The following is a 27,521-nucleotide window of genomic DNA, read 5'->3' on the forward strand; positions in this document are numbered from 1 at the left end:
ATTGCATTCACTGATGTAACTACGTTATTTGCCTCCCAGTAAGATGCTTTTTTCCCATACATGCTTTTGGAACTCTGCATTGTTCATATTCCAGTAGTATTTGTATCTGTTTTTTTTGCTTCTTTTTATAAATGATAAAAGCTGAAAGTCCATTTTAGTCAGACTTTTCATACAATGAAAGAAATTGTCTAGAATGAACCAAATGAAAAATTTGCAGTTGGACAAATTGTTGCATGCTTCATGTTGAAGGCTTAATTGAGTAAAACAGCACTGGGAAAGGATTTAAAACACTTTAATTATTCTATTGTTTCATTTGTCATATAGACATTTTCAGTGAGTATAATATAAACCTTGTAACATGCACAAAGGCAACACTAAATTAAGTGAAAGATGTGGATACGAGAGTAGAATTCTGACTGTGGGCTGCCCTCTGTTGATACATACTGGAGGCTTGTTGTAAACTGGGATCTAAGAGATCAACGTTTCCTATATTTTAGGAAATATGTATCCATATTTATTAAGATTAGGCTGGTTTTTGAGGGCAATTACAGATTCTTAAAACAGTCTTTCTCTTCTAAACTTGAGGCACGGTGGGTTTTCTAATTGATTCTATGCACAGTACCTAAAGCATTGATCTGCATGACCCTGATTGATCACAGTCATAATTGCAGATGTATTTTTTATGTTGTTCTGTGCAAATGATGAGCTTATCTGTCCACAATAGGCAAACTTGCAGAAGTAGGAACTGAGAAAGGAAGGAATTGGCATTTAGAAATGGATAAGAGTAGCTAGTTTCAAGTGAGGCCTGAAAACTATACAGGTGATGTATTTCTTTAAAAGTCTGGCTATTTTTTCAGATGTGCTTTGAGTGCAGGAGATGCTGATAGCATCAATCCTTCCTCAGTCCACAGATTAGAGAAGAACTGATTATTTTTTTGATTCTGTAGGAACTGTAGCCATCGGAAAGGAAAGTGTGTATACTATAATGTATTAAGTGTATCATAACTGTATTTTTTAAAGTAAATTACTACATAGACTAATATTAACTACACTAAATTTAATTAATATTTCCAGTATTTTGGCAAAGTCAGATTCCCATCATCAGAGAACACAGTAGAATATGATGTGTGTATGCACACATTATACCAACAGTGCCATAATGGGTGTCCTTGGCTGAGGGGGCTGAAGATGAGAAGAGGATAAGAGCATCCCAAATTTGGGACACTTTCATGCAATCAAATTTATTGAGGTTTGAGTAGTTTCTTAAGGCAGAGGCAGATTCGAGGAATAATTTCTCATATTTATACTTCCAACATTACATTATATCAAGCCAATATTTCACCATGGTCATTAATATCTTCTTGGACATAAAGAAATATGATAATCGCATGCTCACATGCAGGCACACCAGCAGGATGGCAAATGCTGACTAATTGTAAAAGGCAAGCTCATACATAGTAACTGGTGCAGTGATGGTATCTTGCTGAGGGTCTCAAAGTGGTCAGTATGAAGCATGGTCTGATACTGCAGAATAGCTGTAGTGTGGATCGGGTACGACAACTGAGCAACAGACAACCGGGTGACGGTCAACTGGGCGATGGCCAAGTTGGCGACGGAATAAAAGATCAGATATGATTCTATTCTGTTGATCTATTATCAAAATTTAAATAATATTTTTGGACAAATTAGTTAAAAGAACAGTATAAACATAAAATTTGAAAAATCTCGCTTATAATTAAGTTTATTTTTATTGTGTAGAATTACGAATTGTATAGAAGTCATATTGAAATTTCCAACACAAAAAATGAGTCAGCTAGTTAATAAATAAAGTTAAGGGGATAATAAATCCCTCATTATTTTAAAGCTGAATAAGAAACTCGAAGATCAAAATCTAGGAGTTCCATGCCGAATAACATTCGGCGAGTCCAAGCATAAGTCAACATCTGGTAGTACAACACTAGGGCAACTCGAAGCAAAGGTGGAGCAAGTTTCAATCACTGTCCTTAATATTTTCTCTTAATGTAAAATGCAGCTCTTAGGAGAAGTATTACTGTTTTACATAATGAGGGAAGGTCACTACCTAGACTGATTAAAAAAAAAAAAAAAAAATAGCCTCTTGGCTCTTTATTTAGTTAATAAATATTTATATTATATATTTTCGTATATATATATCATATATCAAAATTTGTGGGATCATTTAAGAAAGAGATGGTTAAAAAGAGTTCTCCGAAAATGATGAAAAGGTATAATTGCACAATATTAAAATAAAGAAAACAATAAAAATACAATTTTTTTAATTCATTTAGTAATGTTATTTTGTAATTATCAAACATAATTTGTAGTTTAATTTCTAGTAACCTAATCTAACCTAACCTAACTACACAATAAAAATAAACTTAAAGTTAAACTTAAACTTGAAATAAACTTAATTATAAGTGAGATTTTTCAAATAACCTAACCTTACTTAATCTAAACTAAACTATCCTAACTACACAATAAAAATAAACTTAAATAAACTTAATTATAAGCAAGATTTTTCAAATTTTATGTTTATACCATTCTTTTAACTCATTTTTACCTGGTAATAGATGAACAGAATAGAATTGCATATTTGATCTTTTATTCTGTTGCCCAGTTGACTGTGTCCCTGTGGATCAGTGTTTTTTGGACTGCAGGTCATGATCTATTAGTGGATAATGAAATACATTTATGAGTCACAACCAGCATGTTTTATATATATATATGAAATAGAATAGAAAATGTCAACAGATTTTGTAGCTTTAAAACAGTTTGATTTAATTTTGTAGAAGTGTTCAAATCTAACTATAAAATTCAAATGGACGCTGCACATTACAAAACTGTTGTAAGTGTAAACTTTCTAACACACCAATTAGGTGTGGGGGTGACCTTTTCCTTCACTAGAGACCTCTTGTGGCATTTGTCTTCATGAGAATTAAAAAAAAGAAGTTCTATTTAGCTGTCAGTCCAATGTCAATTATGAATTATCAGTGCATGTTTCAGATAGGATGTTATTAAATTCAACATTTTTCAAGTTGATGAAAAATGTAACATTTCAATCTAGTAAAAATCAGGCCCCTCAAACTGGACTGTTTTTTTATTAGAAGAAAAAAGAATTGAGACCTTGAACTGATTGGAAATGAAAGAAACATACTGAAAGTGCACTAGATATATGTAGCATTGTTCTCATGTTTTCCAGATTGGGATGAACTTAAGCACACCCATTGCATTAAATATTTCCTAATTTCTGTTTTGTATTGTTTATTTTGAGTTTTTTTTCTGTGTTGTTTTTAAATGTTAATAAAATCATATTTGATAGTAACTTTGCTATGTTTTTGTTTTTACTTTATTATATTTGATATGTTTTATTTATTTATATATTTAACTCTTGTTTCAGTTTAGTAATACTATATATGTGTATGTTTGTACTGGGTCACAATGTGTTTCTTATTTTGGGTCACATTCAAAAAAGTTTGAAAAATACTGGTGTAGATGGTTCTTTTAGACAGATATCAGTTCTTCCAGTTTGTCTGAAGTATCGAAGTTTGTAGGAGAATGGATACTCCAGGATAGTCCAGATGATAGAAAGGATTTTTTTTTGGTGAGAAAATATGGGTCGCTGTGTAAGTCAAAATTAAACATGAAATAAACTCTTCAATGGGAGCCAATTTGTGGTTGCATGATGTGAGTAGATTTCAAATTGGGAAATCTGACAATGATGTGCACCTATTTGCATCTGTGTTCCCACAGAAGGTTCCAGTAGGAACGAATTGTATCATTGGAGATGGAAACTCTGACTCTGATGGTATAAAGAAAAATGAAATGCTGGTTATAGGAAATATGTTCCAGACATATAGAATTGCTTTGGAACAAAGAGCTGGGATAGTGATAATATGTATCTGCTGTATTTCTACTTAGGAATTGAAATCAGTCATCACTAACATTATGTTCCATCACATATAAATTCATGTATTGATGTGATGTTTTTAATAGTGGTACCTCCAGTATGATTGAAGATGTGGATGTACAGGAGATTCAAAATATAAAATGAATAACTACTTACTGTTGAGCACAAAAATGTGTATTAAAGTTTTTGAAATGAATCAGTCAAATAACTCCATTTGTCAACTGTAGACTCAAATATTGGGGAAAAAAGCAAACACGTTTTGCAAGCATTAATCAAACTAAGAGACTGAGTGGTAAAATGTAAAGAAGACATTTTGATTGTCTTAGGCATGGAGGCATCCATTGAAGTTGTCTACAAAGAAAAAGAATTCTCTATGGTATACAAGAAGTCAGCAGTCCATGAAAGAAGAAATCAATATCTGAAATCTACTGGTGACACATTGTAAATTTAATACTATTTTACAATCAAGAGCCAAGAGGCTATTTTTTTCAGCGACGTAAATTAAGTTAAGGGGATAATAAATTCCTCATTATTTCAAAGCCAGATACGAAGATTGAAATCTAAGAATTTCATGCCGAAGAACTTCCAGCGAGTCCAAGTGTAAGTCAACACCTGGTAGTACAAAACTAGGGCAACTCGGAGCAAGCTTCTATCACTGTCCTTAATATTTTCTCATAATGTAAAACGCAGCTCCTAGGAGATGTATTTCTGTTTTACATTATGAGGTAAGGTCACTACTTCGACCTTTATTGGGGTCTCATCGGTGAGTAGGAAGACCTGGATAATACCAGGGTGTAAGTGAACCGAACTTACTTACACACCTTTACTATACGAATTGCCAGAAAGTTGTACCCATATATTCTTACTACAATCAAGAGCCAAGAGGCTATTTTTGTCAGTGATGGAAATTAAGTTAAGGGGATAATAAATCCCTCATTATTTCAAAGCCGAATACGAAACTCGAAGATCGAAATCTAAGAGTTTCATGCCAAAGAACTCCCGGCGAGTCCAAGCATAAGTCAACACCTGGTAGTACAACACTAGAGCAACTCGGAGCAAAGGTGGAACAAGCTTCGATCACTGTCCTTAATATTTTCTCATAATGTAAGATGCAGCTCCTAGGAGATGTATTACTGTTTTACATTATGAGACAAGGTCACTACCCAGACTGGTTTCAACCTTCATTGAGGTCTCATCAATGAGTAGGTAGACCTGGATAATACCAAGGTTTAAGTGGACCAAACTTGCATACCTTTACTATACGAATTGCCAGAAAGTTGTACCCATATATTCTTACTACAATCAAGAGCCAAGAAGCTATTTTTTTTGGTGATGCAAATTAAGGGGATAATAAATCCCTCATTATTTCAAATTCTAGTAGCAAGGCTTATACATTGGTCAGACATAACTGGTGATTAGTTTACGGAATTAACAACGCATATAAAGTATATTAATTAAAGGTAACTTTAATGAATAACTTCTATATTTCGGCAACGTAAAAAAAAAACGTTCCTAACCTCAACAAATTTGGGTGCATGAAACTACCCCAAATTTGGGAGACTTACATTATGAGAACTTCAGCCCAACTGCCAAGACTACCAAATTATCCCACCAGAGGGCATCATTAGGACTTTAGGAACAATATTAGTTTCTTGCTCTTTCTTCCACATTTGCTTTGTGTTAGTGCCTGCGTGCACATACCATATCTTTATGTTCCTGAAGATGGCAATGTGACGTTGGCAAAATATAGAAGTTATTCATTAAAGTTACCTTTAATTAATATACTTTATATGCGTTGTTAATTCCGTAAACTAATCACCAGTCATTATTTCAAAGCCGAATACGAAGATCGAAATCTAAGAGTTTCATGCCGAAGAACTCCCGGCGAGTCCAAGCGTAAGTCAACACCTGGTAGTACAACACTAGGGCAACTTGGAGCAAAGGTAGAGCAAGCTTCGATCACTGTCCTTAATATTTTCTCAAAATGTAAAATGCAGCTCCTAGGAGATGTGTTACTGTTTTACATTATGAGGTAAGGTTTCGACCTTTACTGAGGTCTCATCAGTGAGTAGGTAGACCCGGATAATACCAAGGTTTAAGTGAACCGAACTTACATACCTTTACTATACAAACTACCAGAAAGTTGTACCCATATATTCTTACTACAATCAAGAGCCAAGAGGCTATTTTTTTCGGTGATGTAAATTAAGTTAAGGTGATAATAAATCCCTCATTATTTCAAAGCCAAATAGGAAACTCGAAGATCGAAATCTAAGAGTTTCATGCCGAAGAATTTCCGGCGAGTCCAAGCATAAGTCAAACCTGGTAGTACAACACTAGGGCAACTCGGAGCAAAGGTGGAGCAAGCTTCAATCATCGTCCTTAATATTTTCTCATAATGTAAAACGCAGCTCCTAGGATTTGTGCCTAGGAGTAAGTTCAGTTCACTTAAACCTTGGTATTATTCAGGTCTACCTACTCACTGATGAGACCTCAATAAAGGTCTGGGTTTTGACCTTTATTCAGGTCGAAACTCAGCATGGTTTCGACCCTACCTCATAATGTAAAACTAGGAGATGTATTACTTTTCAGTAATACATATCCTAGGAGCTGTGTTTTACATTATGAGAAAATATTAAGGACAGTGATTGAAGCTTGCTCCGAGTTGCCCTAGTGTTGTACTACCAGGTGTTGACTTACGCTTGGACTCGCTGGAAATTCTTCGGCATGAAACTCTTAGATTTCGATCTTCGAGTTTCCTATTTGGCTTTGAAATAATGAGTGATTTATTATCCCCCTTAATTTATGTTGCCGAAAAAAATAGCTTCTTGGCTCTTGATTGTAGTAAGAATATATGGGTACAACTTTCTGGCAGTTCGTATAGTAAAGGTATGCAAGTTCGGTCCACTTAAACCTTGGTATTATCCAGGTCTACCTACTCACTAATTAGACCTCAATAAAGGTTGAAACCGGTCTGGGTAGTGACCTTACCTCATAATGTAAAATAGTAATACATCTCCTAGGAGCTGTGTTTTACATTATGAGAAAATATTAAGGACAGTGATTGAAGCTTTCTCCAAGTTGCCCTAGTTTTGTACTACAAGGTGTTGATTAATGCTTGGACTCGCTGGAAGTTCTTCAGCATGAAACTCTTAGATTTCGATCTTCGAGTTTCTTATTTGGCTTTGAAATAATGAGGGATTTATTATCCCCTTGAACTTAATACTATTTTATTAATGCAGATATTTCAATCCGAAACTAACAGATCATCATTAGTGAACAAGATTCAAAATGAAAGGAATAACAATTGACCCTCCTCTCCCCCTTAATGGAAACAAGCCAAGTAAAACTATACTACAGATGGTGAGATATGATATATATATATATATATATTGTTGCATTGATTGAGACAGTATGCCCAAAAATAATTGGAAGAAGCGAAATTTGGTTGTCTGAGGAGGATGTGATGTCGGGAATAGAACTAGAAGGATATATAATTTTCCAGAAGGATGGAAATGTGAAAAGAGGAGAGGGAGAGTGCTGTTAATGATTGCAGAGGAATTGTGTCTGCAAAGTGTAGAAGTTGATAGTGCATGCACAGATTTTGAATCTGTGTAGTGTGAAGTTTAAATAAACAGGTTAGCATATCTGATAGGATGCTGTTATAAGCCAGCAAATGCAGAGAATACCGATTGTGAAACATTTAGGCAAATTTGTTGGCCATGTAAAAAGGTGATCCTGATGGGAGACTAATTACAGGAATATAGACTGGAAGGAGGAGATAGGGTATGGGAATAAGGAGAGCGAGTTTGTGAATTTCTGAGAGATAAGTGTCTTAAGCCGAATGTGTTTGAAGGAACTAGAGGCTTTAATGTTTTGGATTTGGTGATAATTTCACAAGATGTAGTTGTTAATGAAACGTTGACACTGCTGCCAGTTAGTGAGAATGATCATGAGGTACTTGTTTGGGAAGTAATGAAACAAGAAAAGGTCACTGTCAAAAATGGATACATGTGGAAGTATAAAGCAGGTGATTATAGGAAGCTCTGTAGTCAATCAGCATCAGTATGCTGAGTAGATGAGCTGAGCAGAAAAGATGTTGACACTGCATGGAAACTTGCAAGGCAGTATCTGACAAAGTCAGCATATGACTGCATACCAAGGGTTTTAAGTGAGTAAATAGAGTAGGAGTGAAATGGATGAACAGTGAAATTAAGCAGGCTGTGCTGGTAAAGAAAATGTTATGGAGGAGGTACAAGCTAGTTGGTAGTGATCAGACCCATGAAGAGTATAAAGTGGAAAGGAGAAGAATCTGTTTATCAGTGGCAGAGAGTCACAAAGAAGTGTTTAACAGAAAGATTGTGGGAAATACTAAACTATATCTTTTAATGATATTTGGAATTGATTCAGAGATTCCTGCTTTGTATAGAATTGGAACTTGTTGTACAGGGTCAGGGTTCTTCAAGTTTTTCAAGACAGATTTTCCAAGTTTTACAGATATTCTGAATTTTCTGTGAAATTAAGCCATTCTGCATATGATGCTTTGGATGGTGCCATACTCTAGTTTCAAGATCATTGGGATTTTAGCAGACACTGTGTGCTCTGTTAAGTAAAGATTTGATGATGAGCTTAATCTTGTTTTATATAATGATAAACTAAAGTTGTTGGTACATAAGATGGAACATGGAAGAAAATGTCCAAGAAAGCTAATTTTCCAACCTTTTATATTGCCATGGTATAGTTGATTTGAGGGTGTAATATTTCACCTTAGTTAGAAGGAAGATAGAGCCGCTTCATATTTGTACCAAATGGTAAAAACGTCATCCACAGTGTACCCTAAGTGATGGTTGCAGTTGTATTGAGAAGAATAAGGAGCCATCTGGATGTTCCAGGTAGAAATTAGCTAAAGCTGAACAAGGATGACTTCCTCTGGTAGTCCTTCAATCTACTTGTACAATTTTTTTCCTACACATGAAATAGCCTGAGGGAACAACAACAACAAAAAAAAAACCTCTATTTAGAGGGAACTATGAATGTTTGCTGAAAAGTTCTGATAATCACCATGAAGGAATTGAAGTAAAATAATGTAATTTACACATTATTCTACATATTCCCCACAAAGTGTTATATACTTGTTACAATACTGCTGCTGCATCATTTGCAATCCTCTGAGAAAAGTCTTTCCCCTTGTTGCACAAACTAGTCCTCAGCTGCAGATGTGTCTTCATCTGTGGTAAATTTTGTTCCTATCAAGTGTTTTCTTTAAATTTGGTAATAGGAAATATTCATATTTGTACCAAATATGGTGAATAGGATGGGTGAGGCAGACATTGAAAGCCCAAGTTGTGTATTGTCTGTTTAGTTACATGAGCATTGTGAGCAGGTGCATTGTCCTGCAAAAGCAACACGCCTGGACTCAGTTTCTCATAGTGTTTTTCCTTCAGTACCTCCTTAAATTCCTTCAGAGCTGTTCGATAATCTGATGCTGTAACAGTTTCACTTTTTTTGAGATGCATGGTATGGATTACATAAGGGGTCTTCAACCTTTCAGACAGTGTGGGCTGCATTAAAAATTTCAATGAAGCTCGTGGGTCACTAAGCTATACTGTGGTATTTAGAATTGTAAGATGCTTTCCAGATTCACAAGCTGTGCATTTGATACTCTACATAAAATCCTATAAAAATAAACAAACTCATCTTTACGAGCATGTGAAGGAGTCGGGTTCATGATTAGTAAATAAAATCAATACTTGAAAAAAAGATAATTTAATGAAGAAAACATTCATATTTTACAATGTCAATGGGAAACTTGGCAATGCTTTTCCTTGACCAGCTTGTCAATGTTGGCATCAATGTTGGAAGTCGCTATGCACAGAGTATTCTCGAGATGTAGGTCTGTAATCCGAGTTCTTTTCTTGGATTTCACATGCTTCATTTTCTGGATGTTGGAAGTTTATTTTGCACTTGGTTAGACTATAATAAATTTAGTTTAATCCTTTATTCAAGTGTAAGCAAACAAAGTTTGCACCTGAAAATATCTTCAGGACTAAGGTAAGGTGGTACATCCCTTGGTAACTCGTAGCAAAGGTGGACCAAGCTCTCATCACTCCTTGTCTCAGTATCTCCCATAATGCAAAGCACATCTCCTTGCAGACATGTATACTGCTATACATTAAGGGAAGGGCCACTATCCAGACTGGTTTTGATCTTTATTGAGGTCTCGTCAGTGGGAGGCAGACCCAGTGGTGATACTAAGGTAGAAGCAATGGAGAGGTCATATTTACCTATAATCACTGGTTGACAACTCATATAGGTAAATATATGAGTTGTCAACCTCTCCATTGCTTCTTCCTTAGTATCACTACTCTGGGTCTGCCTCCCACTTGATGAGACCTCAATAAAGGTCGAAACCGGTCTGAGTAGTGGCCCTTCCCTTAATGCATAGCAGTATACATGTCTGCAAGGAGATGTGCTTTGCATTATGGGAGATACTGAGACAAGGAGTGATGAGAGCTTGGTCCACCTTTGCTACGAGTTGCCAAGGGATGTACCACCTTACCTCAGTCCTGAAGATATTTTCAGGTGCAAACTTTGTTTGCTTACATTTGGATAAAGGATTAAACTAAATTTATTATAGCTTAATTCTGGAGAAGAACTGCTCACGTAAGTATGTGCTTCCTAACAAAGCATCTTCAAAGCATGCTGGCAAAGATTAGGGAATGCGTCCTCAGAAATAGTCTTTGCAGTCTAGGCATTCCGGTAGCATTGAACACTGAATGGCATTGAAAATAAATCTAAAGAAGACTGTTGGTTACGAAAATTACTAAATCTCTCTTTGAACTCACTTTGCAACACGGCTAATTCTGTAGTGTATTCATCGAGAGACTAACAGTTGGACTCACTGAGAAGCTGAAAATGTGTTAAGTCTTTTTTGCAAGTTGTACCGCCCAAAGTTTGAGCTTGGCCACAAAAGCTTTGATGTGGTCAAACAGAGTGCGCAGCAGTTGATCTTTGGATTGTAGCCATGTATTTAGGTCATTCATATGCACCGAGATGTCGGTCACAAAGGCAAAGTCTGTCATTCACTTTGGATCGTTGAATTCCGCAATCGGCTTCCAACGCACATCGCCATAACAAACCATATCGCTGTGATCTGTTTTGCACTCTTGGAATTGACGATGATTCAATTCTCTTGCCCTAATAATGTTGATGACAGTCACAATAACTTTCGTGACATTCTCAAATCCAATAGTTTTCACGCACAAATTCTCCTGGTGGATTAAACAGTGGTAATGGACGAAATCTTTTCCTTCTAGTTCCAATTCTTTCCGTAGCAGTGCAACAAACTCTTCGTTCTTTCCCTCCATAGCAGGAGCACCATCAGTTACCACACCCACGAGGTTGAAATGCTGGATTGTTTTCTTGGCGGCTTCAAGAATATCAGTGCCTTTCGTTGTTCCCTTCATAGGCACAAGTGCTAGCAGTTCTTCTGCTACAGTGAATTGTTGATCAATGCCACGGACAAAGATAGCCAGTTGGGCTGTATCCTTCACATCTGTGCTCTCATCTAAAGCAAGTGAATATGATGTAAATTCGGACGACCATTGTTTTAAAGTTCCTTCAATGTCATTGGCAAGTTCTTCAGCATGTCATGCTACAGTTACCCCAGACAAACTCGGTTTTTTAAACACTTCCTTATTATTTGGGCACAGAATTTCCCTAGCAGCGATGAAACACTCTTTCACAAACTCTCCGTCCAAGAAGGCTTTTGATTTTTTTGCAATTTTTTCAGCTTTTTTGTCCTAGCAATTTGTCCTAGTGTTGACAAGCCCAACTAGAGAAGGAAAATTGCTTAGTTATCCTGCTATCTACAGATGACACCACAGTTGTATTAATTATTTGACTATTAGTAGTAAGTTTAGCGATTTTTTAGTATATATTGTTTCTGTACAATTCCAACGCCTTTTTGTACTTACTTTTAGATTTACACTAGAAATAGTGAATTAATATTATCAAAATTGCTTACATTTTTTAAAAGTGTTTGATATTATCAATAGTAAAGAGTAAATATATCAACCAAATATCAAAATAAATTAAACTTGGAACCAGGCCTTTGTATCGCAGTATCAGAAGCCATCAAACCAGAATTTCAAGAAATTATGAAAGAAATGCAAGGCCATTGTACACATTAAATATTGTAATAAATATGTTTGTAAGCTGTTAATAATAAAAATAATGTGTAAAAATATCTAGCTTTTTTTTAATTATTATATGATGATACAAGGCATAATTCCTCTTTATAATACTTATTACAATAGATTTTTGCTCAATCAATTGGGGGTACGTGATCAAAAAAAGTTTGGAGACCACTGCTCTAGATGACCTTTAACTATATCTCATGCACTGCTAACATATTTACCCTGCAGTGTTTTATGCCATGGTAGAGATTTAAGCTTCTTCTTAAGCATCTCATAATCATCTGCATTGTAGTTCCAGAAATATCCTTTCTTGATAGCATATTCCTCATGTTTTACAGTTTCCAATTGGTCACTTTCACCAATTGGAGGCAATGTTGTCACCTTGGTTATAGCTCTTCTGATCCTATGACTAGGTTCAATACTTTGCTACCTCTAATTCCCTCTATCACATGCTTCCTTAAGTAATTATCTCTTATTAGGTGCATAAGTTCATATGATTAATAACATATGATTTGTGTCGCTTTTTTTATATGTTCTGTCCACATGAATTTAGAACATTCATGTGCTCTGACATAGTGTTAATAAGTGCTAGTCCCATGTTCTGAATAGAAATCTAGTGATAATGAATCATCACTATTAGCCTTCCCTTTTTCTCCAACTATTTTCTCATAACATTTCTGATATTAGGGATTGATTCCTTTTATTAAGTAACCTTTCTGTACTTTCTTTCTTTTTTTTCCAGAAACATTAGTGCAGTGATATGCACAAATAAGTTATTGTTTAATGTTTTGTTGGCATGTCAAGTTAATGCACTGAAGAAATGGAAGTCTAGAGATGACACTGAGCTACAAGGGCAACTTGGGTACCGAAATACTCACTACTAAGAATAAGTTTTCTTTAAGATTTCTAGTTATCTTATATCACTGTCAGACCCTAGATCAGTTGTCCTGGCAATGAAGTTTGGGAGTTCTTCATCGGATCCAATGGCATTGTAAATGTTAGGTGCATGGAATCATGACCATTAGATTGCTTCATTGATATTCTGAACAGTTTCAGATATGCTACATTATGGCAATTTGAGGTGCTGCCTTTTACACCTTATAGCACAGAGACTTGACCTAAATCCAGTAGAACACCTGCAGATGAAATGAATTAGGGCACAGCCCAAGTTATGCAATGAATTAGGGATAGAGACCCTTTTCATTACTGGAATATATTTCTGCTTTACAGGAAAAGTGGGGCACAGTACCACTAATTTTCTCTCTGAAATTATAAAATATTTTACTGAAGCAGTTATTATGGTCAGTGGTGAGACAACACATTAATTTCTGTCAGTAAGGATGAGATGCTTTTGTTAATGGCATGTGCCCTGTGTTTTGTGGTATATGAGTTTCAGCCAATATATAAGTTTGCCAAGTAAGTTTCAAATTGGTAGCCCATCTTCATTTGTGCACCATTCAAGTAGATCCCAAATAATGGGATATATTATGCAAAAGTGAGGATTAAATGAGAACTAGTGAGAGATGCAGTTGGTTCTCCATATTTGGTACAAGCTATGTGCCACTGTTTACATGGAAGCTCTTCCAGTTATGTAGCTTCTCTTACCCATTGAATCAAACTACTGCTACTTGTTTCATTTGCATTATCACCTCATATAGTATTTTTTTAAAAAAATTCAAAAATATTCAGATAGAATAATTCAAAATCTGTCGTTATTGGTGATGCTGTTTGTTTAGAAGTTAGGACATGGGTTTGAATCCCTTTTTAGGGCTTTTCAAATGAGAGTGAAACTCAGTTGATCTCATGCAAACGTGCAGAGTTTTTCCTTCTCTCAGAAAACAAGAGATAAATTGTTCTTTGTGTATCAATATTTGCATTATATTTTGCTTTACATATAAATCAGTCTCAAAATATTTTGGCTATACACTAATAATATACAATATATTTCATATAATACAACCAAAACCTTGTTAACTTGGTCATTATTGGTGATGCTGTTTGTTTAGAAGTTAGGAAATGGGTTTGAATCCCTTTTTAGGACTTTTCAAATGAGAGTGAAACTCATTTGATCTGATGCAAACGTGCAGAGTTTTTCCTTCTCTCAGAAATTGTTTTTTATTCTGTAAAACGGGTGTGGGAAACGTCTTGCCTGCGAGCCGTATAAGGCCCACGAAATCATTTGGCACAAGGCAACCACAGCCGGGACTCAAAATTCAATAAATCTAGGAGCTTTTTTTTCATAGCAACATAAATTTATAATAAGTGAATCATAATAATGACGTAAATTTTGAGGAACAAGCAAGGAACACCCACTACAGGATAGACAGGACACATGTGAGTACATGATGGGACAGACACGTATGCTTCTTGTCGGCAGCCGACGAGAAGACCTCGAGAGTCGATGGTACAAACATCGGATATATTCCAAATCCAAGATGCAGGATTAGAACAGCGATCAAAGCAAAATAATCAAGTCGCTGGCAACACACACACACACGTGCGCTGGATAGTTATTAAAACTTAAGTGGAGTGACATCCTACAAAAGGCGACTACAAAGAAAAGTTGATGCAGAGTGTCGATCCTTCCAAGAGAAATGGACAAATAATTGTTTTGTTGAAGTCAAAGGCAAACCTGTGTGCCTAGTTTGTGGCAATGCATTAGCAGGACACATTAGCAGTAATGAAAATAGTTTGTGGCAATGCGTTATCAGGACACATTAGCAGTAATGAAAAAAGCCAATCTGGAGCGTCATTACAGCTTAAAACATGCTAAACTCAATGAATTGGGAGGCTAAATGCATTTGGATAAAATCAATGCTCTTCAGTGGAGTTTGGAATCACAAGCTGCTTTTACTAGGCCTCGTTGTGTCAGAGACAATGTTATTCAGATGCGTTATGTAGTGAGCAAGCTAATCGCAAAGAAGCTGAGGCCTCAGGTAGAGGGAGAGTTTGTGACAGTGCATGATGGCTGCTGCGGAGTTGTTAGTACCAGACAAAGTAAAATTGTTTTAGAGTGTTAGTTTGAGAACCATCTCAGATCGGATTACTGACTTAGCACAAGATATTGAAAAAACATTGGATGATTCTGCAGGAGATTTCCAACTTTTCTCTCTGGCTTGTGATGAGACAACGGACATAACAAATGCTGCTCAACTGGCAGTTTTCATTCGTGGGATAACTGCAGAGTTTGATATGTGAGAGGAACTGCTGTCACAATGAAAAAACTTGAGCTAACATTTGAAAAGTTAAGTGGCCTTACTACAGATGGAGCTCTAGCCATTGTTGGCATGCAAAAAGGGTTAATTGCATTTGTCAAGAAAGAGCTGAATCATCTGTCTTGATCCAAGTGATTTAATTATATGCCACTGTATAATACACCAAGAAAGTCTCTGTGCACATTCGTTGCAGCTCAACAGTGGGATGTCAACGATAGTGTCATGCATAAATTTTGTCAAAAGCAGATAACAACTGTCAGTTTAAGGAGTTACTGAATGATCTTGAGTCTGAGTATGGTGATCTTGTCTATCACTGTGAAGTGCAGTGGCTGAGTCGCAGGAACATGCTCATGAGGTTTTATGAACTGCGGGATCAAGTCAAGCAGTTCATGGAGATGAAGGGGAAAACCTGTCATGGAACTCGATGATAGCTGTGTGATCTAGCGTTCATGGTGGACATTACCAAGTACTCTTAGAATTGAACGTCAAATTCCAGGGCTCCAACCAGCTTCTCAGCTCCCCAGATTTCAAACGTGAAATCATTTGAAGCTAAATTAAGGCTGTGGAAAGTGCAACTCGAAAGGAATAACATGGTGTATTTCCTCACTCTGGAAGGACAAAAGCCTTCTATGACACTTGAATATGCTGGTGAATGTGCAAAACTAATTGAGGCATTTAATGAAAGATTCAAGGACGTGAAAAGTAAACAAATGGAATTGAACATCTTTGCTACACCGTTCAATGTGGAACCAACTGATGTGCCTGATAACCTACAACACAAAATCATTCAGCTGCAAAGCGATGATGAGCTGAAATCTAGATATACAACAACCTCCCACTGCTTGAGTTCTATAAATGTTACATAAGCAATGACGAATTTCCCACTTTGAGGAGACATGCATTGAAATATGCATCTGTGTTCGGAACAACTTACTGCTGCGAGCAGTTCTTTTCAAAACTTACCGTCGGAAAGAGTCAGCTGCGCTCCAGACTGGCCGACACAAACCTGGAAAAGCAGTTGCAAGTAGCAGCATCATTAATACCAGCTGACATCACAAGCCTCACCAAAGAAAAGCAGTTCAAGCCATTACATTAGAGGTGAGTTAATTAAATGTTTGACCAAATATAGCACTAATTATCAACTTAAAACTAATTTTTAAATTGATAATTTTGTATGGCCTGCGAATGATGTTATAAATATCCAAATGATCCTTGGCAGAAAAAAGGTTCCCCACTCCTGCTGTAAAACAAACTGCCAAGAGAATATATGTGCACTTTGACAGACATTAATTTGGTTTATGCAAAGCCAAGTTATTTGGCTAGGACAGGCCATTGAGCTTGATATTAATGAAAAAGTGTAGATGAAAACAAAGCTATACCAAGTTATATAATTTGAATAGGTCCTACAAACATCTTTTAAGGAATGCTTAGTTACATTCTATCAATTATCCAGTCAGTCGCACCTTCTTGTGGTGCACATTCCTGTTAATAAATTTTCCCCGTATTACTAATGAACAAATACAAGCAGGCTGATTGGATTTTTTTTTTTTTTTTTTTTTTTGTCAGTAACATATTTGATATTGTCACAGTGTTCTTTCATTGTTATCTGTTAAGACAGTCTGTGTGGGCTGCATGATCCAGTGTATCATACTCATTATTGCAGAACATTATTTTCAACACGAGCATTTTCTTCCCATAGTATTTACAACATTTTTATCCATGAAAAGTTGTAAAAATAACAAGTGATTCTCATACTCAATGATGAAATTCATCTACCAACTAAACACATTCAAAGATACCATGCCTGCAGTGGATTCTTGCTCATGATCTGTTTGGAGAGTTGTACTGGGCTTGCTTTTAAATGGCACTTTGAGATCATGTATATTAATCCTCCTCCTCCTTTCACATATATTAGTGGCCTGTTACGTTCATATTAGGCATTGCCTATTACAATCCGAAACCGCGACCGCTTCGAGGATAAGGTGGTTAGTCTTGTTCCTTCCGGTGTGTCTTAAGTCTGTAGATGCGTGTGTTCATGGGGCCAGTTTGCCTGTTCTGGGGGACAAAAAAACCTGTATTTCTGGGTGAAACACCCCCACCTCCATATAAGACCAGCTAACTCGCCTTTAGTTGAAAGAGACCAGATAAAGGTTCCTCATGTCTTGGATGGGAATCGAACCCAGGTCTTTCCAACCAAACGGCTTCATCTATACCGACTTAGCTACGGAGGCTCCATGTATATTAATAGTACTAATTAATTTTCTTTAAGATTATTCTGGAATTTATTATTAGAAATAATGATTAATTTTTAGTAGGTTATAGTAGGTATAGTTGTAACTTGCTGCTTGTAAGGGGCACTTGTGTAGTGTTGTGGTAGCTTCCATGATGCTAGGTTGCAGAAGAACATTTATAGGGTTGAGTTCCAGTCAATTACTACAGGAAATTTTGCTAACTTTTTTTTAGAAGAATTTTCAGTTTTAATTCCATAACCCACACATAATTCAGTAGTAATCTGTGATGTGATTGCAATATTAGTAACAGTTTTCCATGTAGCATTGAGTTTGAGGCTACCTGGTATGAAGTGGAGTCTAACAAGCCCCCCCCCCCCCCCACCCCCCCCCCCCCCCACCCCCCCCCCCCCCCACCCCCCCCCCCCCCCACCCCCCCCCCCCCCCACCCCCCCCCCCCCCCACCCCCCCCCCCCCCCACCCCCCCCCCCCCCCACCCCCCCCCCCCCCCACCCCCCCCCCCCCCCACCCCCCCCCCCCCCCACCCCCCCCCCCCCCCACCCCCCCCCCCCCCCACCCCCCCCCCCCCCCACCCCCCCCCCCCCCCACCCCCCCCCCCCCCCACCCCCCCCCCCCCCCACCCCCCCCCCCCCCCACCCCCCCCCCCCCCCACCCCCCCCCCCCCCCACCCCCCCCCCCCCCCACCCCCCCCCCCCCCCACCCCCCCCCCCCCCCACCCCCCCCCCCCCCCACCCCCCCCCCCCCCCACCCCCCCCCCCCCCCACCCCCCCCCCCCCCCACCCCCCCCCCCCCCCACCCCCCCCCCCCCCCACCCCCCCCCCCCCCCACCCCCCCCCCCCCCCACCCCACTTGAACTCATTCACGGTCGTAGCACCCACAACAGACTCTGGAAGCTTATTCCACTCATTTACCACTCTCCAAGTAAAGAACCTAGCTCTAACACCCTTGTCAACCACGCTCTTGCCCAGCTTCCATGCATGGCCTTCTTTTTGTTGGAAAGATCCAGGTTTGAATCCCACCTAAGAATCTTTTAGTTGAAGATGAGTTAGCTGGTTTCATATCAAGATGGAAGGGATTTTTCCTTCTGGAGAGGTTTTTCATCTCATAAAACTTCCAGAAAAATACGTGCACAATTAACAGCCACAATACATTATACTGGTAGGATTAACTATCCTCTCAGAGAATTAATTAGGTATCAGAGAGGCCAAGTTACTGGCTGTGACAGGCCACTACTAAGCCTAACATACTGGGGGGGGGGGGTTTGGAATGGGGCAGAATATATTTTATTATTATTGTTAAGAGAGATCTCCAAGAAGTCAGGAACTCAAGGGAGGCAACATACTACACACACCAGCTGTCATACTTATTCTTGAATTCATTCCAGAACAAGTATGACACATCTAATGGCAATCCATTCTAATCCTGCACCACCCTATATGAGAAAAAATCTAGATCTCACCTCCTTCTTGGCAGCATTCATTCTCAGCTTCCAAGGATGCCTTTTCGTCCTTTCCCCACCTCCTCCTTAAAATTAAAAATTTCATCAACTGAAATCCTGTATGACCCTTTCAGAAGTTTGTAAGTCTCAATCATATCACTACTCTTTCTCCTGTTTGCTAGTGTCTGCAGTCTATTAAATTCTCAATGTCTTCATAATCGCCATTCCACAATCCTGATATAATTTTTAACACTCCTTTGCACTCTCTCTCTCTCTCCCTCCTCTGTATCAGAATCGCAACAGAAACCAGAAGACTACACCTACGCACAATATTTCAAGTGAAGTCTTATCAAAGCCTTGAAAAGAGTCAGTTTGTTTCAGCAATTATCTTTTTAGTTGCAATATAATCCATATCCAATATAATATGACATTGAATATTTAATCATGCTAAAGTGCATGATTGAACTTGCATCCATTTTCCCATCTATTCAAACCATTCCACATTCCTGATTATCCTACCTATTTTTGCATCATCAACAGCAAATAGCTGTATGTTACCTGTTTGAACTGTTAACTCTGTTAGCTTCTACATACTGCCTCCATAAGCCTTTCAGCTTATGGGCCATATTGCATATGGTAAACTTTGTAAATATTTAAAGGACAAAAACATAAGTTTGCCTCTTAATATGATACCTATGATTTAATCTTGTAATATCCTCTTATTAATTATAATTGCATATATGACTAAAGCTTATAATTGATTCCAGCGCAATTAATATTTGTTCAAATGGCAGTATTAACCATTTTTTGTAATGTGTATTTTTTTATATGGATCGAATTGAATAAAGTTTTTATTAAAAGATTTCTTAAATTGAGAATATTTTGATGTATTGATAAGAGGTAAAGTATGCACGTTTTCTGTTTACAGTAAGTGTAAAAATGTCTTTACTCACATAAAAAGAGTAAAGAAAGCAGTCCTTTGTAGTCCTCTATCTAGTGGTAGATAACTTTCACTGCCAGTATGATACCACACACACACACACCATGCTTATCGAAGAGGAGGGAGGAGTTGAAAGAGCATAAAACCATGTTTGATCTCAACAATAGAATGTCTGGCTTCTCTGACTCTTCATCATTCTTATAATGATGAGTCAGGAGATCTTATTAATTTTAATGCCATCCTCACATAACTAGCAATTCTTAGATATCAAACTTACATCTCTCCCCCCATGCATTCTGAAAACACCTCCAAAGCAGTTTTTTTATATCTATGAAGCACAGCTTGGTTTAGGGATATAATATACTGCCTGGAGATGGACTTTTGAGAGAATGGAACATATATTTGACTCTCACTGTTACAAACACTCTTCCTCTTTAAGTGAGGCATGTTACTCCTCTGCTGCATCCCCTAAAGGTAAGTATTTATGGCTGTAGATCTGTTCAAAAGGCCAGTTTGCCTGTTCTGAAAGGTGAGAGGAGAAAAGCCCTCTACATCCACAAGACCAGCTAATTCATCATTTGATTGAAAAATTCTGATAGTTCCTCACATCACTGATGGGATTCAAACCTGGGGTCATTCCAACCAAAAGGTTCATCTGTACCAACTGAACTATGGAGGTTTTGGCAAACACTGCTATAACATGCTGTAATTGAAAAAATCCCACCAAAGCACTCAATAATACAATGCTATGGAACATTTGCTGTAGTCTCTACAAGTCTGCTAGAGCTGACTGTATAATTGCATGGGCATAATAGTGTTATGATGCAATTATACAGTCAGCTTTAGCAACATTAATTAAAATGCAAGATAAATTTTGCTGCAGATCAGAAGGTGAAGGAATTTCCTTTGTGGTTCTTCCCCTACTACTAAAAAACCATCTTTTGCAAAGGCATTCAACTAAACTGTTTTAGCTTCTCAACAACACTCAATTAAATTGTTTTTGTAAGAAATGTGAGTTAAAATATGAAGTGCAAAAAGGTGAAATGAAATGGTTAACAGAGGCAAGAGTTGCATCCATGATGGCTGGAATTGTAAAAAATAGAGGGCAGGTATATGTACTAAATTAAAGCATATTTGCTCAACTTTTTTTACATAATTTTTGTACAAGCTATAATTAAACATAGCAAAAGGTGGTGCTTGCGTGTTTATGCATACATATGCACAAATACACCTAAATACCTCCTATATATCAATCTCCATATATATCAAAATGAAGGGGAACGTTTGCAGTAGAGATATGTTGGACACAGCCTCTCCTAATCAGTTGCCATTCTCATCTTCTTGTGGCGCATCCTGTATTTACAGGTGCTTCAGATTTTAAGAAAGCACTGGCAGCATAACTGTTTCATCATATTACAGGAAATGCCAATATATTCCAGTCCAGAGGCTGCAAGATGGCATTCTCATTAGCCAAGAAGTAGCAGTCATTTGACTTGCTACTTCTTGGCTAACAACTGATAGGGCATTTAAATTGCTTCCAAGTCTCAAAAGAAAATAAAATCGCTGGATTTAAGGATGAAGACAAGGCTATGACTGAGGTTAAAAGGAAGGACACAAAATGGAAATATAAGGATATAATTAACATTGGTATCTGGAATGCCCAAGGTATAGGCCACAAAGATGCAAGCAACTAGATGAACTAGGTATAATAATAAGAGAGCAAAAGCAAGAATAGCCATGATTGTGTACATTGAATCCTAAATAAGAAAGCAGTTAATTTTAATTATTGGAATAAAAGAATATACTCATCAAGATTAAATTACAATGAGGATATCCGACTGTCATTGAAGTATATGCACTGCTAGAGGTGATGAAGAAAGTAATGAAAGCTTGCAAGAAATAAAGTAAATAAATCTGTTTAGTAGTGGTAGGAAGGAGACTAAAAAGCTAGAATTGGCAATAGTAAAATTAAGTCTTCTGTACACATGCAAGCAAACAGTTAATAGAAATGTGAGAAGGCTAATCAATCATGTAGTTTATTACAATTTTAAAGTTATAGACACATTTTTCCCCACACAAAGACTGACATCAATTCACATGGATGACAAGAGGATAGACACAAATCTGTTATTCTATTACTGATCAATAATAATAAATAATAGCAAAATTTGCTCTTGACACAAAGGTTTTAGAAGATTTGAATTGGAAACTGATCACTTATTAGTCTCACCTGTTGTGGATTTCCTCCATGATGGTTGAGAATAATGAAATCAGAAATTAAATATGAAGATTGCTTCAAATTAACTCAAAGGGAGTAAAAAAATAAGATATACAAATCAGTGAATCGATTGAAGAAGAATGACATAATAGAATTATCTCTTCAAAGAGACTCTAAGAGAAAAAGTGACATTTGAACAGAAACAATCAACAAAAATCAAGTGCTATATGAATTTTGTTTATTAACCTATAAAAGATGCAGAAATAGCTGCTCTAGCAATTTTCAGAAGACTTCAGTTAGGAAATCAATATATAATGCATGATCTCTCAATTATTTGGTCATCAGATTTTCAGGTATGATTAACTGAATGTACAGATTACTTTTCCAAGGACTATTAATTGAAAGTTAGGTTTTGATTACAAAAGCTTCTGTGGTATAAGGACAAGATGGTATTAAACCACATCATGAAAGTTTGGTTATTTGAATGCAGATAATTGAGAAATCTTCTCTTTTCACAGTTCTGTGCATTATTACAAGTTTCCAACCTTTGAGAGACATGATTCACAAAAAAAAAAAATTATATATATGGCATAACACGAGGAGCAGTATTGCTGATTTGATTGACATTCAACATATGAGGGTGGTCTAAAAAGTTCTTGGCCCAACAATGAAAAATCAAATTTAAAATTTCAGAATTATTATTTTTCAACATAATCTCCCTTAACACATACATCTATTCCAGCAATGCTCCAGCGCATTATCCCATCGCTGTAGTGATTCTCAGTAAGATCTGCAAAATACCCATCTACAGCTGCAATCACCTCTTGATTCGAAGAAAAATGCTGACCAGCTAGTAAGTTTGTTTTGGGAAGAGATAGAAGTCAGAGGCAGCCAAATCTGGGGAATAGGGTGGATGTTCCAACAATTCATAGTGCATATCCCTTAATTTTCCCATTGCCAAAACACCTTTGTGGGCAGGTGCATTGTCCTGGTGAAAGATGATTTTTTCTTCTGCAAACTTTTCTCACGAATTTTTTCATCTAGTCTGGTTAAAAGATCGGAATAATATTCCTACCCTTTTCAAGATAATTAATAAACAAAATGCATTTAGCATCCCAAAAAACTGATACCATGACCTTTCCTGCTGATGGAACCGACTTTGCCTTCTTTGGTGCTGAACAACCAGCTTCTGTCCACTGCTTTGCTGTTTGGATTTTGGCATGTAATGGTGAATCCAAGTCTCTTCCATAGTAATAAATCGATGCACAAAATCAGTTTTATTCTTGTTAAAACGCTCCAAGCACTGTTCAGGGATTTCCATGTGAGTGTGTTTTTGATCTGCTGTGTGAGCAGGTGCGGCACCCTTGCGCAAAGCTTTTCATTTGCAATTCTTCATGCAAATGAAAAATCCTTTTGAAATGCCTATAGACTCAGGAATTTCATGCACTTTGACTCACCAGTCATCCAATACTATATCGTGCACTTGATCAATGATTTCTGGTGTTGTTACACTTTTTTGGACGTCCTTCATGTGGATCATCTTCAAGGCTGGTACGGCCACGTTTAAACTCAGCAGCCCATTTCTTGTCAAAAATGAAGAAGAGTGCCCACTTTTATGAACTTCAAATGAATTTCTTTTGGCATTAAACCTTCTTTTACAAAGAATTATATAACTGCACAATACTCAATTTTATCTATTTCAAAGGATACAGACAACACTTTGGCTTCTGACAGCTGTATAAAACAAACTACTTGATAGAATGACTTGCAGAAGTTGATTTCATACAATCTGATTATCCAGATTGCAAAATTGTCCCCCTAGAAGACTAATGTCCTTTTAACACAAACCAGCTTCCCTTCTCTAACTTCATAGATCAATCCAGAAGAAAAGCCAAATCATTTGCCATTAGCCATGATATATCATAAGTTAACCTACCAACCAGAATGCCAGACAATCATCATCATCATTCTTTCAATAATCTGGATCTTTTCTTAACCTGCTCTCCTTCCAAATACACTGTAGGTCTGCTCTCCTCTTGACAACTCTTATTCAGATTTCCTTTTCTACAAATCATTCTCCTCCCAGCCAGTCTCAGCCTCATATCCTATTGGCACTAAAGTGGTACCAATTGTATTGACTTCTGGAATTTTTATGCCTCTTTTCTATGATTAGATTATTACTATCTTTGCTCTCCTGATCCAAACATCTGTACTGAACTAATAACTGGAATGAGGGCCTTCGTTCCAGTGAAGGCCTGCATTCTCAAAAAAATGTCTTGGCAGTCCATGATAAAAATGCAGCATTCACTGATATCACCAGAATTGAAAACTCCAGCTTCTCAGCCATCAAAACAAGTCTATTCCAAAGTGGATTTCATGAGAATGAAATGAAATGCAATAAGCTTGTCTTTTGGTCCCTCATTAAGGCTGTTGAATGTAACTTTTGTTCCTCCTTGTTTCCATCTCTCTTACATCATGATGGTACCATACAGATCTCTTGGCGTCATTCTTTTCCTCCAACTCTTGTTTAGATGACCAAGACAAATCACCTCCTGCGTACCACAAACTGCTCATTTCATGCTGTCTCTGATCTTTCACCAGAAAGACATCAGAAAAATCCTGATCAGTCTTGATATCAATAAGTCTCCTGGTCTGGGTGGTGTTTTTTTCTGGTTGTGCTCAAAACTTGTGATCTGGAATTAACACCCATCCAATATCAACTATTATATTCATCTGCCATCTATGCAACATGGAAACAAGCATGGTAAAAGTCAGCCATCAAACTGTCGTCCCATTGCTCTCATCTCAGCACTCTCAAAAGTGATGGAGAAGATCATCAGCAACCAGCTTCTCCACAACTGTAACCCATCAATTAATTAGCGATCACCGACATGGATTTCATCATTCTCATTCTACAGCAGACCCCCTCACTTACTTTACCCATCATTGGACACAGGCCATGGAAAGATTTGAAGAATCCCATGTGGTCTCTCTTGATATTCCAAAGACAAAAGACATCTGATCATGTCTGGCATCAAGATCTTTTGAACAAGCTATCATATTATGGTCTCCATCCTGCCCTTTGTGATTGGATTGGATTGCTAGCTGCTTCTCATTGTTCATTGTCTGCCATGGTGGATGGTTACCTCATCAGATTTCTTCATTAGTGCTGAAGTATCCCCAAAGTTCTGTACTCTCACCCACAATTTCCTCTTTTACATCAATGATATTCTCTTGTAAAAATAATCATAATTTGAAATTCTGAATATTTTTACATATTGTTTATGTTAGTATGTTTATTAGTTTTAGTTCCATAACACGCATTGTCAGCACTTGCGATGTGCCCGTTATTGAAATTGTTTTGTCAAAATGAAATGTAAAGAAGTTAAAAATTTATGTACTTACTGGATTTGATATTTGTATTACTTACAGGAATTTTATTGTAGTTTAAAATTATCAAAAGTCGTGTTTTATGAAGACATTCTCTTGTCGCTAACGGAGACGTGCCAGCCATTATACCTAGTTTCTTGCTTGCCACTTTCATGGAGTGTGCATGCTCGCTGAGAAGTTTGATGTGTGATTGACAGCTGACAAGAACAGTGTTCGGTATCAGTAAGGGGTGTAAACAAGAGGAGCATTTGGAGAGAAAATTAGAACACAGGCCAGCAGATATTTAAATTCGGAGGAACTTGTGTTTCTTATGTGACAGTCGGAGGAAAAGTAATAGTATATTCCGAAAAAGGAATCATGGAACTATGAAGTTTAAAGTGGAATAAGTATTGATAAATAAAAGGGAAATATTGCTATATGCGTTTTAAAAGGAATATTGGAGGAAACGCTGATTGAAAGATTTATAGTAGGTTCCGAAAAGGGAATCGTAGAACTGTGAATTTTTTAAAGTGGAAGATTTAAGACTGTCAATAAGCATCAGTGAATAAAAGAAGAAGTTGCTATTTACGTTCTAAAGGAATGTTCGAGAAAACTCTGATTAGGAAGCTTCTTTTGTATTAAGGACGCTGGATCTAACTATTATTTCTACTAAAAAGAGACAGAATTAAGTTAGGACGAATTAATGTGAAAGGATCCTTTAAAAATGAAGAATAAAGTCATATATCTTCGGAAAAGGGCCTTGACAGAGAAAGAAACTGACCGAACATTTTGTCATTGTGAAAACAAAGTGTTTAGTCTAGTCTTAAGTGTAAGTTTATTTTTAAAATGGCCTTGGATCCAATTAATTCTGTAGTTAGTTATAGTTTTGTAAAAGTTGTTTGAAGTGTATATATATTGTTTTTGTTTTATTAAATGTGTTTATTTTGTATTTTGGTCTTGAGTTAGTGATTTTTTTATTCTGAAAAAAATAGTAAAAAAGAGGTCATTGCACCAATCGGAGTGAACCCTTGGCATATATAGGTACACTCGGAATTAAAAAGAAAATAATTGTTGAACAGAAATCATCTCTATAGGTAGAATTAATATTATGATAATATCCTCTATATAAACATCTCTATATAAAAATCTTTCTTTTTTAACACTCTCGCTCTCATTTTTCAAATCCTATTCATAATTTTGCTGATGACAGTACTCCTTATTCCTCTTCTTCATTTAAGAAATCCTTTAGTGCTCAAATGACAAAGCCTAGGGATCTTCCATAACCAGTGAGTTAAAATGCTTATATATTCATTTTAAAAATTATGGACTTTACAACCGTGTCATAAATAACTCTTTTAATATCCTGGTGTTTTGATCTTCATATTAAGATCATCATCTGAAGCATATACAAATATACAGGACAAGCTAAGTTACATTACATACAGTAATCTAGAGAAACAATGAATTGATCACAAGTTATTCTACTGGCATGACCTCTAGTGAAAAAAAAAAAATAATTATTTATAAACTACTATAATTATTTATTTTGTATGGCAAAACACTTTCTACCTACAAAAAGAAGGCACAGCCATTATCCCCCTATTGCTAACTTTTATACGGAACATTTTGAGCAACTTGCTTTAAGTTCCTCTCCTTTAAAACCCGAAGTCTGGCTCAGATACATTGACAATGTTTTCGCGATCTGGTCCCATGGCCGCTAGACACATTCCTTAGCCACCTAAACAAACAAGACAGATGCATACAGTTCACAATTGAGATTGTAAAAACAGAACACACTTCAGTTTCTAGATACACTTGTCACACATCTTCCCTCGGGCAATCTTTCCTTCACTGTTTACCAGGAAACCGACGCATACTGGCCAATATATACACATAAACGCCTACCACCACCCGACACAAAAACTAGGTGTCATCAATACCCTAAAAACAGGTCTCTGAAGATCTGCTC

The 27,521-nt window shown here is 37.0% G+C and overlaps 1 protein-coding gene across 1 annotated transcript in view; it reads left to right on the forward strand.

Annotated features, from left to right (window-relative positions):
• The window catches only part of MAGE (necdin, MAGE family member), a 207,129-nt gene that overhangs the window by 143,722 nt on the left and 35,886 nt on the right, over positions 1-27,521 (forward strand). The gene's annotated exons all lie outside the window — the stretch shown is intronic.

The sequence above is a fragment of the Typopeltis vanoorti genome, chromosome 3, assembly GCF_054136105.1.
Source record: "Typopeltis vanoorti isolate ZY-2024b chromosome 3, IOZ_Tvanoo_1.0, whole genome shotgun sequence".
Lineage (NCBI taxonomy): Eukaryota > Metazoa > Arthropoda > Arachnida > Uropygi > Thelyphonidae > Typopeltis > Typopeltis vanoorti.